Source organism: Bos grunniens, chromosome 22 (genome assembly GCF_055505025.1).
Source record: "Bos grunniens cultivar Pamir isolate PY7600 chromosome 22, Bosgru_T2T1.0, whole genome shotgun sequence".
In the NCBI taxonomy this organism is placed as follows: domain Eukaryota; kingdom Metazoa; phylum Chordata; class Mammalia; order Artiodactyla; family Bovidae; genus Bos; species Bos grunniens.
The window spans coordinates 46032043-46045849 of record NC_141186.1 but is presented as its reverse complement, the minus strand read 5'-3'; the positions used below and the strand labels follow the sequence as shown (position 1 = coordinate 46045849).

Here is a 13807-nt window from a genome sequence, read left to right as displayed (position 1 = left end):
CTCCTTTGCTTTTTGCTTCTCTTCTTTTCACAGCTATTTGTAAGGCCTCCCCAGACAGCCATTTTGCTTTTTTGCATTTCTTTTCTATGGGAATGGTCTTGATGCCTGTCTCCTATACAGTGTCACGAACCTCATTACATAGTTCATCAGGCACTCTATCTATCAGATCTAGGCCCTTAAATCTATTTTATATATGGTAGTGCATATATGTTAATCCTAGACCCTTAAGTTATCTCTTGTGTGTGCTCAGATGCTCAGTCATGTCCAACTTTTTTGTGACCTCCTGGCCTGTAGCCTGCCAGGCTTCTCTGTCCATGGGATTGTCCCTGGCAAAAATAGTGGAGTGAGTTGCCATTTCCTCCTGCAGGGGATCTTCCCAATCCAGGGATCAAACTTGAATCTCTCGCATTGGCAGGCAGATTCTTTATCACTGAGCCACCTGGAAAGTCCCAGTTTGTCCCTTGTCCCCTGCTTTTTCCCTTAATTTTTTCCCCCTTAATTTCCCATAATTTTTTTTAATGTCTGTGAGTCTATTTCTGTTTTGTATATGCGTTATTTTGTATCATTTTTTAAAATTTCAGATATAAAGGGTATCACATATTTGTCTCTCTCTGTCTGACTTACTTCACTTTAGTAACCTCTAGATCCATCCATGTTGCTGCCAGTGACATGATTTCATTGTTTTCATGGCTGAGTAATATTCCACTGTGTATATGTACCACGTTTTCTTTATCCATTCATCTGTCAGTGGACAGTTAGGCTGTTCCCTGTCTTGGCTGTTGTGAATAGCACCACCATGAACATAGGGGTGCGTGTATCTTTGATTTACGGCTTTCTGCAGCTATATACCCAGGAGTGGGGTTGCTGCATCATACAGAAGCTCTATTTTTAGTTTTTTAAGAACCTCCATTCTGCTCTCCATACTGCCTGCACCAGTTTACCTTCCCACCAGCCGTGTAGGGGCATTCCTTTTTCTCCACGCTCTCTGTAGCATTTAGCATTTGTAGACTCTTTGATGTTGGCCATTCTGATCGGAGTGGGGTGGTACCTCACTGGAGTTTTGATTCACATTTCTCTAATAATTAGTGGTATTGAGCATCTTTTCATGTACCATTTGGCCTTCTAGTTTTTACCTAAGGCGTGTGATAATACCGATGATGAAATTTATCAGTTAGAAATTAATTCAGCAATATAAATAACACATACATTGGGTAACAATGGCACATCTTAACTTTAAAAATGACACATACATACATACATATATATTCCCCAGGCAGCAAAAACCATTAAACACTTCAGCCCTTGAGTCTCTTGGCTCCAGCATCAGATTCCAGGAGAGATAATTTATTATCTTAGGCCACCTGCCCACTCCCTTCTCTCCTGAGGAAAGGTCACCTAACTGACATTCACAGCATGACTCCATGTGGTAAGGGAAGAAGGCTCCCCAAGGGAAAATCAGGTGCTATGAGTAAGAAAAGGACCATGGAGGCAACGTAAAAGCAGCCAACATCCACCATAAGGCAGACACTGAATATCTCTCGCGTCCCCACTATGTGCTGTTCACCTGCTAAATACACGCTTGACATAGATCACCCAGTTAATACTGATAGATAGACTGTGATTGTTTCCATTGTACAGCTGAGGATACTACGGTTCACAAAGATCACATGGCTTACTTGTGTAACAGGTGAGGGGGAGGGTTGGGATTAACCCCAGTCTGTTTCACTCTAAATCCCCCAGTCTTCCCAATTACTTACAACCCACCAAAACCCCCCAGCACTACCCTGCTATTGATGTTACTTGTACATCTTTCAGATCGGAGCAAGGATAATGGACACAGCCAAGTCACACACCATCACCCCCACCTCCTGTGCCTGATTAAAGGTTACCCATTGAAGGTGGGGATAACACAATTCAGTACCACAAGGGGTTACACACGGCCCCATTCAGAGATGCATACTGGAAAGGCACAAAGAAATAGACTCAGAAATAATAGCAGAGTTCATCTCCCTTCCGTTATCAGAAAGAAAAGGAAGATCAAGTTGTGTGCCTGCCAGTGTCCACAGAAACCCTAAACACATTTCTCTGTGCTTCTCCTTCTGAGTCTGGCCTGGGTGTATTTCATGAAAAGACAACCTGTCTGTTTCTAATCCACTTATGTTTAATTTATTAAAACGTTTTGGGTCAGAGTTATTTGAGTCCCAAAAAGCATTGTGGGTCTATTTTACAAGACTTTAAAAAGTCTATTTCCTTTGAACAAAGAAGTTCTATTTTGCCTCAAGTGGTTTGACCAAAACCTCAAAAAAAAGTAAAATTGCTTCTAAATTCAGGACTAAAATGCTTAAGTCTATTCTAAACTCCATAAACACTCTATTCTCAGGCACCTTAAATACCCTCGGGCTATCTGATGACAATGGGGGTCATCTGGTCCCCTCAAACGTTGACCAGCAAATCAAAAGAAGAGATATCACGATCCAAAAGGTGGGGGATGGGTGGCATTTAAAGCTTGACAACAGAGGAACTGGCCACTTTAGCTGTGTAGTCCCCACCAATCTGTTTCCCCTCTCTGGGTCTTGGTGTTCCCTTCTTTTAAATAGAAAGGGTATTTATGTTCTTAGTCTTCGGGGCGTCCTAGGATCAAGAGAGGATAGATATAAAGGCTTGAGCACATATAAAGGATAACCTTCATTATCATCATTGCTACTAACTCTACAGTAAGTACAAGTAGTCAAAGTGGCATGATCAGCAACTTAATGAAAACTAAGAAGATGAATTTTCACAGCTCATAGCAAAGATCAGCCACGCCAACAAGATTTCCTCAAAGATCTTAGCAAAACCCAGCTCTCAGAGGCAGTTATTGTGCCCGTCACTCTGGCAATTGGTTAACAGGAGAGCGTGTGTTTGTGTTCAAGAGTCTGAAATAGTCACAGCGTAAATTGTGAACAAATTATCCAAATCAATGTGACTCCCGAGCCGCTAGCCCAGTAATAAATATCCATGTTAGGCCTGGCTTACACAAAACCTTTCCTTGAATCCGATCATGATGTAACTTTTACTGCAGGCTCAAAAAGAGGTTAATGATAGAGCAAATGTGAAGGGAAAGAAGCTTATTTGGGTCAAACAGTAACTTGCTCAACTTTCAGACCTCAGCAGAAAATATGACGGTTAATTTCATGTCTTTGCAGGGAGTAATGCACAGGACTGTAATGGTTTCAAAATTAACTAGCAAATGAAGAATTAAGCCTTCCAAATACTCAGAAACAATTTGCTCATTTTATTAAAAATATATAGCAACATATATTATTCTTTGACTCGAGTGACATATTTTCCTGTCGGGAGAACCAAATTGGAGGAATTACATTTGTTTCCCAATGTATTCTATGGGACAATGCCAAAATACAAGCTTACGGGCAGGAAACTTCATATCCACAGTAGATTTTCCACATGTCACTGCTGGTCGGAAGCAGCTCCCCAGAGAGACAGCGTCTGCTCCCGGGGATGACTGAGGGCAGCAGTCGTGCTGAGGGGGACCTTTATTAGGAAGGTTCTTCCTCATTAGCTTTTCTGAACTTTCTTTCTTTTCAACCAACCTGGAACAGAGTTCAGTTGGTATGGGCAGAGCAGTCAATGATATTTTATTTTAAAGAGTTGGAATGTGAATAAGCAAAGGCAAACCAGGAACCCCTTTCCCCATAATCTCAGAGAGCCGAGATAAAATGCGCCCCCTCCCACCCAGGGTTCTAACCCAGGGTCCACAAACTTTTCTCAGAAAGTTGGATAATTACAGATTTATGGACCATGATGCAAATAAGGGATATTCTATAGTTACCTCACAATAATTTTCAATGTGACTATATTTTTAAAAAATAATTTTATTCATTTATTTTTGGCTGCTCCGGTGTGCTCGGGCTTTTCTCTAGTTGCAAGGAGCAGGGACAACTCTTTACTTGTGGTGTGCGGGCTTCTTACTGCGGTGGCTTCTCTTGTTGGGAGAGACACGCACACGGGCTTCATTAATCGTGGCTCCCGGGCTCTCGGGCACAGGCTCAGTAGTTGTGGCACACGGGCTTAGTTGCTCGACTGCATATGGGATCTTCCTGGATCAGGGATCAAACCCGTGTCTCCTGCATTGGCTGACAGATTACCACTGAGCTACCAGGGAAGCCCCAATGTGACTATTTAAAATATAAAAACCATTCTTAGTTTGCAGGCCATCCAGAAATAGGCAACAGGTCAGATCTGGCCCACTGACTGTAGTTTGAAAGTCAGTAGGCAAGTTTTGAAATCTAGACTTGTGAGGCAACTTAATGTGAGAAGATAATGTTTTGGAATATTGCAACATTCCCTTTCTTTCTGTTCAAGTAAGGCCACCCTGAGTTCATTGCCTCAGGACAAGATAAGGGAACAGAGAAAGCAATAAGAATTTCTTCCTGGCTTTTGAAATCCGAAAACCTTTTTTTTTTTTTTTTCAGTTCTTCCCAAGGGCTTCCCAGGTGGCACTAGTGGGAAAGAACTCGCCTGCCAATGCAGGAGACACAAGAGAAGCGAGAAACATGGGTAGATCTCTGAGTCGGGAAGATCCCCTGGAGGAGGGCATGGCAACCCACTCCAGTATTCTTGCCTGGAGGATCCCATGGACAGAGGAGCCTGCTGGACTACAGTCCATGGGGTTGCAAAGAATAGGCCACGACTGAAGCGACTTAGCACGCAGTGTGAGATGTGCGAGGAGGGAACTTCTGGATAATAGTAGATGTGGGAGAAGAAGAGGGATGAGTCTGGTTGGTGAGAGGAAAGGTCTCAGGAGGTGAATGGCAAGCCTGAACATGGGCACACGGATACCAGCCTATCCATGCACTGACAGAAGGGGGACCCGAGGCCGGTTTCTCCGTCCTCCCCACCACCATACTATGCTGAGTACCAGTGGAGGGAGAAGAGACTTCAGGGTCCCCAGGCTGACGCACAAGATCTGAGATGATAGACAAGGCAAATCGAGCCTGAGACAGCCTCACAGAATACCCTCAGACACACAGACAGAAATATTCCACATCCTTGGATGATAACAAGGAACCAGGGCCAGTAGCCGAAGGAGAGTTAGATGTGATGGGACCTTGCGGATGGCAATCCTGAATAACTTAGCAGCAGCCCTGAGGTCCAGGCCAATGATCAGACAAGATGAGGAATGTGGACTCAGGCACCAGTGTGCTCGCAGAAGGCTGATGACTGAAGACCGGACCATGGGGAAGCACCAAGAGATGCCACCAGAGAGCACAGGGACCAAGGGAGGACCATACAGGCACTCATGCCTCGGTCCTCTGCTGCCTCCCAGAATGTGGCATAGCTCCAAAGTGGGAATCAGATGTTATGTTGCTGCCACTGCGCAGAAATGATTTCATCCAGAAGCTGAGCATGGCTGATGGTTGTTTATAGCTATGTATCTTACATACCAGAGTTTGAAGGATGAGATTCCTAGGCCACTTAAAGTGGCTTGTATTAAAAAAAAGAAAAAGAAAGCTATCATCTGATATGAGATCCAGCTGTGGTACAAACTAACCATGTGTCTTTGATAAACTGTGACCCCACTGGGTCCTGGCTTTCTGATGGGTTAGGAAGGAATAGTCCAGATGGCAAAGAAGTTTCTTCTCTGTGGGCCACATTGGCTACATCAGTAGCTGTTAACTAGTGCCCTGAGTTAAGAGGGTTCTGAGGTTGCATCTAGGTTCTTTTACTGATGGTTTCCATGGGTACAGAGGTAATGGGGAAAGGATCATGGCAGACATGACTCACCTTTCCTACTCCTGCGCAGCTACATGATCTCTGAGGTCCCTTTTAATTCAGAAAGTGAGTTTTCCCAAAGGCCTAACACCCAGGAGTTGGTCCAGAAACTTTTCTTGGGAAAATGTTTTACCAAGAGTCTAGCTGGCCTTGGCAAAAACTGGGCTCAGAGAGATGAAGGAGGCAGCCTTCATGGGACAGAGACCGAGCAGACGCTCACACTCACGAGTCCACACCCCAGGCCTGCGGTGAAGCGAGCTGAGCTCTGAACCCAGAGTCGGTCCCTTTGTAGCAGTGAGAGTGTCAAGAAGATCAGATAAGACAGTGAACGGGGAATGAGCTCCAAAACAGCAAGCACTCAGTAACTGCGAACAAAATGGCAGCCTCCCAGAGAGTCCTTTCTGAATGTGAAATTTCTAATTCTTAGAACAATGTTTTTGGCTTTCAAAGTACAGAAAGTTCACAGTAAAATACATATATTTTAAAGTAGGTTTTCAACCTTCACATCAGAATTGCCTTAAGGTTTTCTAGAAAGCAGATGGCCAGACTCTGCTTAGACCTAATGAGTCAGACACTCAGGGGCTTAGGTCTAGAAGACATTTGTTACCACAGTTCTGATCCCAACTAGCATTCAAGACTGTCAGTTGAGCAGCCACTTATAACTTCTCCCTGCAGCCCAAACCACAAGGTTCATCCTCTTCACCTCTTCTGGGAGGGCTTCCCTGACCACCCTGTTTAACACAGGAGCCCTACCTGACCCAGCCCTCCTTATCTCCTTTTGATTTTTTTCCATAACACTTTCCATTCATAACATCACCCATGTGTTTGATTTGTCTTTTCTTACCCCATCTGACCCTGAACGTCAGTTCTACACAAGCAGGCCTTGCTGCCACGTCCCCAGAGCCTAGACCAGCGCCTGGCACGCCGTGGACACTTGGTAAGTATTAATCGAGTGACCTGGGATGCATCCCCTGCTCTTATTTGATTTCAGAGGACCCCAAGAGGGAAGGTTAAAAAGTTGAGAATGGTTGTCTGTGATGGGTTGTGTCATGACATGATTGGGAAAAAAACCACTAATCTAGAAATGTTAAGTACTGAGTCCCAGTGATTTTTTAAAAAGGGGGTTAAGAGGCTAGATGTTAATTTTAATCATTGTCTTTACATTTTGACTGTGCTGTCTTCATTGCTGTGTGGGCTTTTCTCTAGCTGTGGCGAGTGGGGCTGCTCTTCCTCGTGCCCAGGCTTCTCATTGTGGTGGCTTCTCTTGCTGCAGAGCGCGGGCTCTGAGGCACGCAGGCATCCATAGTTGCAGCTCGTGGGCTCGTAGTTGCAGCTCTTGGGCTTTAGAGTGCAGGCTCAGCAGTTGTGGTACACGGGCTTACTTGCTCCAGGGCACATGGAATCTTCCCAGATCAGGGATCAAACCCGTGTCTCCTGCATTGGCAAGTGGATTCTTTACCACTGAGCCACCAGCCACCAGGGAAGCCCCTTCCACTACCCCTCTGTGATCTTTGATATAAAGGAAGCAGTTGATTGCCTCGAACCTTTTCCAGCCTTGACCATTTTCTCAACTAAATGGCTACCCAATAGCATTGGTTTTCAGCTTCTTGGTTGGGCAGGGACAAGACCTGGCCTAAATCCAGGAGCAGAGGAAAGCCCAAGGATCCCACTTGTCCAAGTCACTCGGTGTCCTCAGCATCTTCTGGGTCTCCAACCCAAGCTCTGCTTCCTGCGACACTGGTCTGCCCACTCCCTGGCCAATGCCCTCGACACCCAAGACCACGCCGGGCACCACCCTCTCTGGCCTCCAGAAAATGAGGGTGTGGTTCCAAGCATCTGCAGATGAGGGGGGAGACTGTTATTTAGCAAAAGAGACACATCATTATTTTCTTGAGCCAGGATCATGTTTCATTTAGCTGACTTGGCTCCACATTTAAACAGCATCCCCCAGGCAAATAATACAATTAAGCAAATGGAGAGGAGATTTAGTAACAATAAATTCCACAGAACTGGTCATTCTTTTGTATGCAGTTTTAAAAGGAGGAGAACATTTAGAAGGATCAATCACCCTGAATCTCATGGGCTCAAACATTATATAGAAACTGCTAGTAAAAACTGACTGGGATTTGAAACATACATACACACGCACACACACATGCTTGCACACACACCACAGAAACACACTCACGGGTTAGGCCTAGGCCTACTTTCTTTTTTTTTACAATCCAATAACTAAAAGACAATTATAAAAATAGGCTTAGGATACACATGGAAGAATGCAGGCCAAAATGGAAAATAAACTACAGAAATGAAACCTCTGAGAGCCAGTCAAGGAGACAGAATTGCCTCTAGGAACTGTGTTAGAACAGATAAAGGATTACAACGGGCACCCAGACACCTGAATCATCATGTCAGCTCTACCAGGCATATTCTGTATAATGTTAAGCAAGACAATGACTTGTGAATTTCCCTTTCTCTATATATAAAACAACTTTTTGAACCCCATCACCACCATTTTTACCCTCCCCAGGCATCATCAGTACTGTTATTTATGTAGTGCTTTCATTTAAGTCAACTCTTCTTTATTCGAGTATGTTACACATTGGGGAGGGAAACAAGTATTTATTAAACTGTTTGTCGTGTTTTGCTACAACTTGTACATTTCTCATAATAAATACACTTGCTTAGAAAGGAAATTATTTCACTAATATAAAAGGAAAGCCAGAAATCACTGGTCTTAAAATAGAAGGTAATGACAAAAATAAGTACAATGGACTCCTGCTTTTAGTCATGACAGACTAGTTTGCTTTAGACCAATCTCTTTGCCAAGAACAACTTAAAAATCTGGATAAAATATATAAAATGTAAAAATAAAAACAAAGAACTTCTGTTTGAAGACATTGGGGAGATACTAAGACAGCTAGGCCCTGAAGAACTAAGAGCCAAGAGCCAAGGAAAGAACACTGAAATAAGTCAAGTATTTGAATCACTGTTTTCCTCCAGGCATTGCTGATTTGTAAACTTCATAGGACCCAGAGGCTCAGAAGTCTACAGCCAGTCTCATGATAAAAATTGATGTTCAGGGTCCACCAAAGAGAAGGCCCTGGTAAACACTTCAGACTTCCAACTGGAACCATGAAAGGGCTACACATTAGAAGTGAGAGGGAAGCAGAAATAGTTCAATGCTCATAAAGACTAAAATCCAGTGTTGAGCCCATTCAAACCCAGATGAAAAAAAAAAAAAATGATCTAACAGTATTTGAAAAGCGTGCCAGAAGCAAAAGAAAATTTGGTTCCCTCTGGAAGAAAACAACATAATCCAGCATTTCTAGTTGGCTCTTAGTTTGTCATAGTTTGTTTTATGTCCAGCGCTTACCAAAATTTACCAGGTATTCTAAGAGACACAAGCAAATTCCTAAAAACAAAGAAAAAAATCTTATATGTGACTTATCATATATATATTTCAAAATATCTACAGTTGATAACGTCAAGAAAGAAGATGACAAGATGGAGAATTTCAAGAGAACTAGAATCTTTGAAAAATGCAAGTCTGGAATTGGAATATCTAATAACCCAAAATAAGAATTCAACAGATGAGGTTTATTGACAGATTAGATATTGCAGAAAAGAGAATCTGTAAGTTGGAATATATGACAGCAGAAAATATTCAGACTGAGAATGGAAAGCAAAAAAAGAAAAGTATAGTTAATATACAAAAGATACGGAACTTGGTAAAAATTTCTAACATGTATGTATTTAGAGATCCTGAAGGAGAAACAAGAGAATATTGAACTGAAGTGATATTCAAATGGATAACAGTTGAAAATTTCCCCATGTTTCCCAAAGATGTCAAGCTAAATATTTTTAAAACTTTACAATTTCAAACAGAACAAAGGAGACCACATCTAGGCATATCATGGTAAAACTACTTAAAGACAAAGACGAAAAAAAAAAATCTTGAAACCAGCCAAAGAAAAGAAACATATTACCTCCAAAAGAAAAACAGTAATGATGGAAGCTGAGTTTTAAACAAAAATAATGGAAGCCAAAGAACAATGAAATGACATCTTCAATGTGCTGAAAGCAAAGAATCGTCAACTAGAACTCTATGCTTATTAAAAACATCCTTCCAAATGTGCATGAAATAAAGACATTTTCAAACAAACTAAACCCTAGAGAATTCATATACAACAGAAATGCATTAAAAGAAATACTGCAGAAACTTCTTCGGGGCAGAAGACAATGAGATCAAATGGAGCTATGGAAATGGAGAAAAGAATGAGACAATAGAAAGTACAAATGTGTGGGTGAAACCTAATACATATTAGCTGCATAAAATAATAATATTAACTTACTGTGCCATGTACAATATATGTAGAACTGAATTAGGTACGGCAGTGACAAGAATAGGGAGAGTAACAGTCAAGACATGGGAACAGCCTAGGTGTCTAACATTACACGTTGCATATATACATGTATAGAGACTTGACCCTTGAACAACAGGAAGGTTGAGGCACAGACCCCCTCCCCAGCACAGCTGAAAATCTCCCTATATAGCTTTACATTAACCCCTCTATATCCAAGCTTCCACATCTGCAGACTCCACTGACTGTGGATGGGGTAGTACGGTAGTCCATATTTGCTGACAAAAGCCCATATACAAGTGGACCTACGCAGTTCCAACTCATGCTGTTCAAGTTGCAACACTTAGAGAAAACATTTTTTCAACTACACGTGGAAGATTTACTTAGATTTACCTTTTTTTGGGCCATAAAGTACATAAAAGCAAATATAAAAGAACTAGAATACTAAGAGCATTTTCGTTTTCTCTTGTTGCTGTAACACATTGCCACAAACTTAATAGCTTAAAACAACACAAATTTATGATCTTGCCGTTCTGTCAGTTAGAAGTCAGAAGTGGTGAAAACAAAATTAAGAAAACAGTTCCATTTATAACATCATCAACAAGAATTAAATACGTAGGAGTAAATTTAAAGAGTAGAGAAGTTGTACACTGAACACTACAAAATGTTTTGAAAAGAAGGATCTAAATAAAGGGAAAGACATCTGTGTCCATGGATTAAAATATTTAATATTAAGACTGTAACATTTTCCAAGTTGATCTACAGATTCAATGCAATCCTTATCAAAATTCTAACCATCTCGTTTGCAGAAATGGATATGCTGATCTTAGAATCAATATGGAAATGCAAGGGACCCCAAGTAGCCAAAACAAGCTTGAAAAGAACACTTACAAGTCAATTAAAAAAAAGACTGAAACCCCAATAGAAAAATGGGCAGAAGTCTTGACCAGATACTTCAAAAAAAGAATATCCAGTCCAGATCAGATCAGTCGCTCAGTCGTGTCCGACTCTTTGCGACCCCATGAATCACAGCACGCCAGGCCTCCCTGTCCATCACCAACTCCCAGAGTTCACTCAGACTCATGTCCATCGAGTCAGTGATGCCATCCAGCCATCTCATCCTCTGGCGTCCCATTCTCCTCTTGCCCCCAATCCCTCCCAGCATTAGAGTCTTTTCCAATGAGTCAACTCTTCCCATGAGGTGGCCAAAGTATTGGAGTTTCAGCTTTAGCATCATTCCTTCCAAAGAAATCCCAGGGCTGATCTCCTTCAGAATGGACTGGTTGGATCTCCTTTCAGTCCAAGGGACTCTCAAGAGTCTTCTCCAACACCACACTTCAAAAGCATCAATTCTTTGGCACTCAGCCTTCTTCACAGTCCAACTCTCACATCCATACATGACCACAGGAAAAACCATAGCCTTGACTAGACAAACCTTTGTTGGCAAGGTAATGTCTCTGCTTTTGAATATGCTATCTAGGTTGGTCATAACTTTCCTTCCAAGGAGCAAGCATCTTTTAATTTCATGGCTGCAGTCACCATCTGCAGTGATTTTGGAGCCCAGAAAAATAAAGTCTGACACTGTTTCCACTGTTTCCCCATCTATTTCCCATGAAGTGATGGGACCGGATGCCATGATCTTCGTTTTCTTAATGTTGAGCTTGAAGCCAACTTTTTCACTCTCCTCTTTCACTTTCATCAAGAGGCTTTTTAGTTCCTCTTAACTTTCTGCCATAAGGGTGGTATCATCTGCATATCTGAGGTTATTGATATTTCTCCCAGCAATCTTGATTCCAGCTTGTGTTTCTTCCAGTCCAGCGTTTCTCATGATGTACTCTGCATAGAAGTTAAATAAACAGGGTGACAATATACAGCCTTGATGTACTCCTTTTCCTATTTGGAACCAGTTTGTTGTTCCATGTCCAGTTCTAACTGTTGCTTCCTGACGGGCATACACATTTCTCAAGAGGCAGATCAGGTGGTCTGGTAGTCCCATCTCTTGAAGAATTTTCCACAGTTTATTCTGATCCACACAGTCAAAGGCTTTGGCATAGTCAATAAAGCAGAAATAGATGTTTTTCTGGAACTTTCTTGCTTTTTCCACGATCCAGCGGATGTTGGCGATTTGATCTCTGGTTCCTCTGCCTTTTCTAAAACCAGCTTGAACATCAGGAAGTTCACGGTTCACATATTGCTGAAGCCTGGCTTGGAGAATTTTAAGCATTACCTTACTAGCGTGTGAGATGAGTGCAATTGTGCGGTAGTTTGAGCATTCTTTGGCATTGCCTTTCTTTGGGATTGGAATGAAAACTGACCTTTTCCAGTCCTGTGGCCACTGCTGAGTTTTCCACATTTGCTGGCATATTGAGTGCAGCACTTTCACAGCATCATCTTTCAGGACCTGGAACAGCTCAACTGGAATTCCATCACCTCCACTAGCTTTGTTTGTAGTGTTGCTTTCTAAGGCCCACTTGACTTCACATTCCAGGATGTCTGGCTCTAGGTCAGTGATCACACCATCGTGATTATCTGGGTCATGAAGATCTTTTTTGTACAGTTCTTCTGTGTATTCTTGCCACCTCTTCTTAATATCTTCTGCTTCTGTTAGGTCCATACCATTTCTGTCCTTTATCGAGCCCATCTTTGCATGAAATGTTCCCTTGGTATCTCTAATTTTCTTGAAGAGATCTCTAGTCTTTCCCATTCTGTTGTTTTCCTCTATTTCTTTGCATTGATCGCTGAAGAAGGCTTTCTTATCTCTTCTTGCTATTCTTTGGAACTCTGCATTCAGATGTTTATATCTTTCCTTTTCTCCTTTGCTTTTTGCTTCTCTTCTTTTCACAGCTATTTGTAAGGCCTCCCCAGACAGCCATTTTGCTTTTTTGCATTTCTTTTCCATGGGGATGGTCTTGATCCCTGTCTCCTGTACAATGTCACGGACCTCATTCCATAGCTCATCAGGCACTCTATCTATCAGATCTAGGCCCTTAAATCTATTTCTCACTTGCACTGTATAATCATAAGGGATTTTATTTAGGTCATACCTGAATGGTCTAGTGGTTTTCCCTACTTTCTTCAATTTAAGTCTGAATTTGGCAATAAGGAGTATCCAATCCAAATAACCAATAAACAGGAAAAAAAAAAAAAAAGTACTCCATTCCATTAATCTCGAGAAATGCAAATCTGTCACAATGAGATTTAGCTGCATACCTGGAAGATTGACTGAAAACTGTTTACCTAATAGAAATGCATAGATAGCCAAGAAAATGTTCATTGCCACCTATTGACCAAAGCCTGGAAACAGAGGCCATCCACAATAGAATGGCTTAATAAATTGTGATGTATTAGCACATGGAGAATCCCAGGGACGGGGGAGCCTGGTGAGCTGCCATCTCTGGGGTCACACAGAGTCAGACACGACTGAAGCGACTTAGCTGCAGCAGCAGCAGCACATGGAATAACACGCAGTAATGGAACAGAATAAATGAGCGTGGCGTAAACAACACAGATGAAACTCTGATGTGCAATACGACCCAGAAGAGGGCAAACATAAAAGAGTTTACACTGAATGATTTCAGTTACATAAATCTCAGAACTGGCAAAGCTTACCTAAGGTATTAAAGTTAAGACAGCGGTCTCCTTTTGTGATGATGTGTTGGGGAGACAGTTAT

The 13807-nt window shown here is 42.1% G+C and overlaps 1 long non-coding RNA gene across 16 annotated transcripts in view; it reads left to right on the top strand.

The window, feature by feature from the left end:
- LOC147348371 (uncharacterized) overlaps positions 1-13807 on the top strand; it is a 200031-nt gene that overhangs the window by 88487 nt on the left and 97737 nt on the right. For 8 of the 16 annotated variants that reach the window (XR_015151525.1, XR_015151511.1, XR_015151526.1 and 5 more), the window contains one exon: positions 6639-6709. The exons of the other annotated variants lie outside the window; for them this stretch is intronic. This is a non-coding gene — a long non-coding RNA (uncharacterized LOC147348371). The remainder of the gene's footprint in view (positions 1-6638; positions 6710-13807) is intronic. 16 annotated transcript variants of the gene reach the window in all.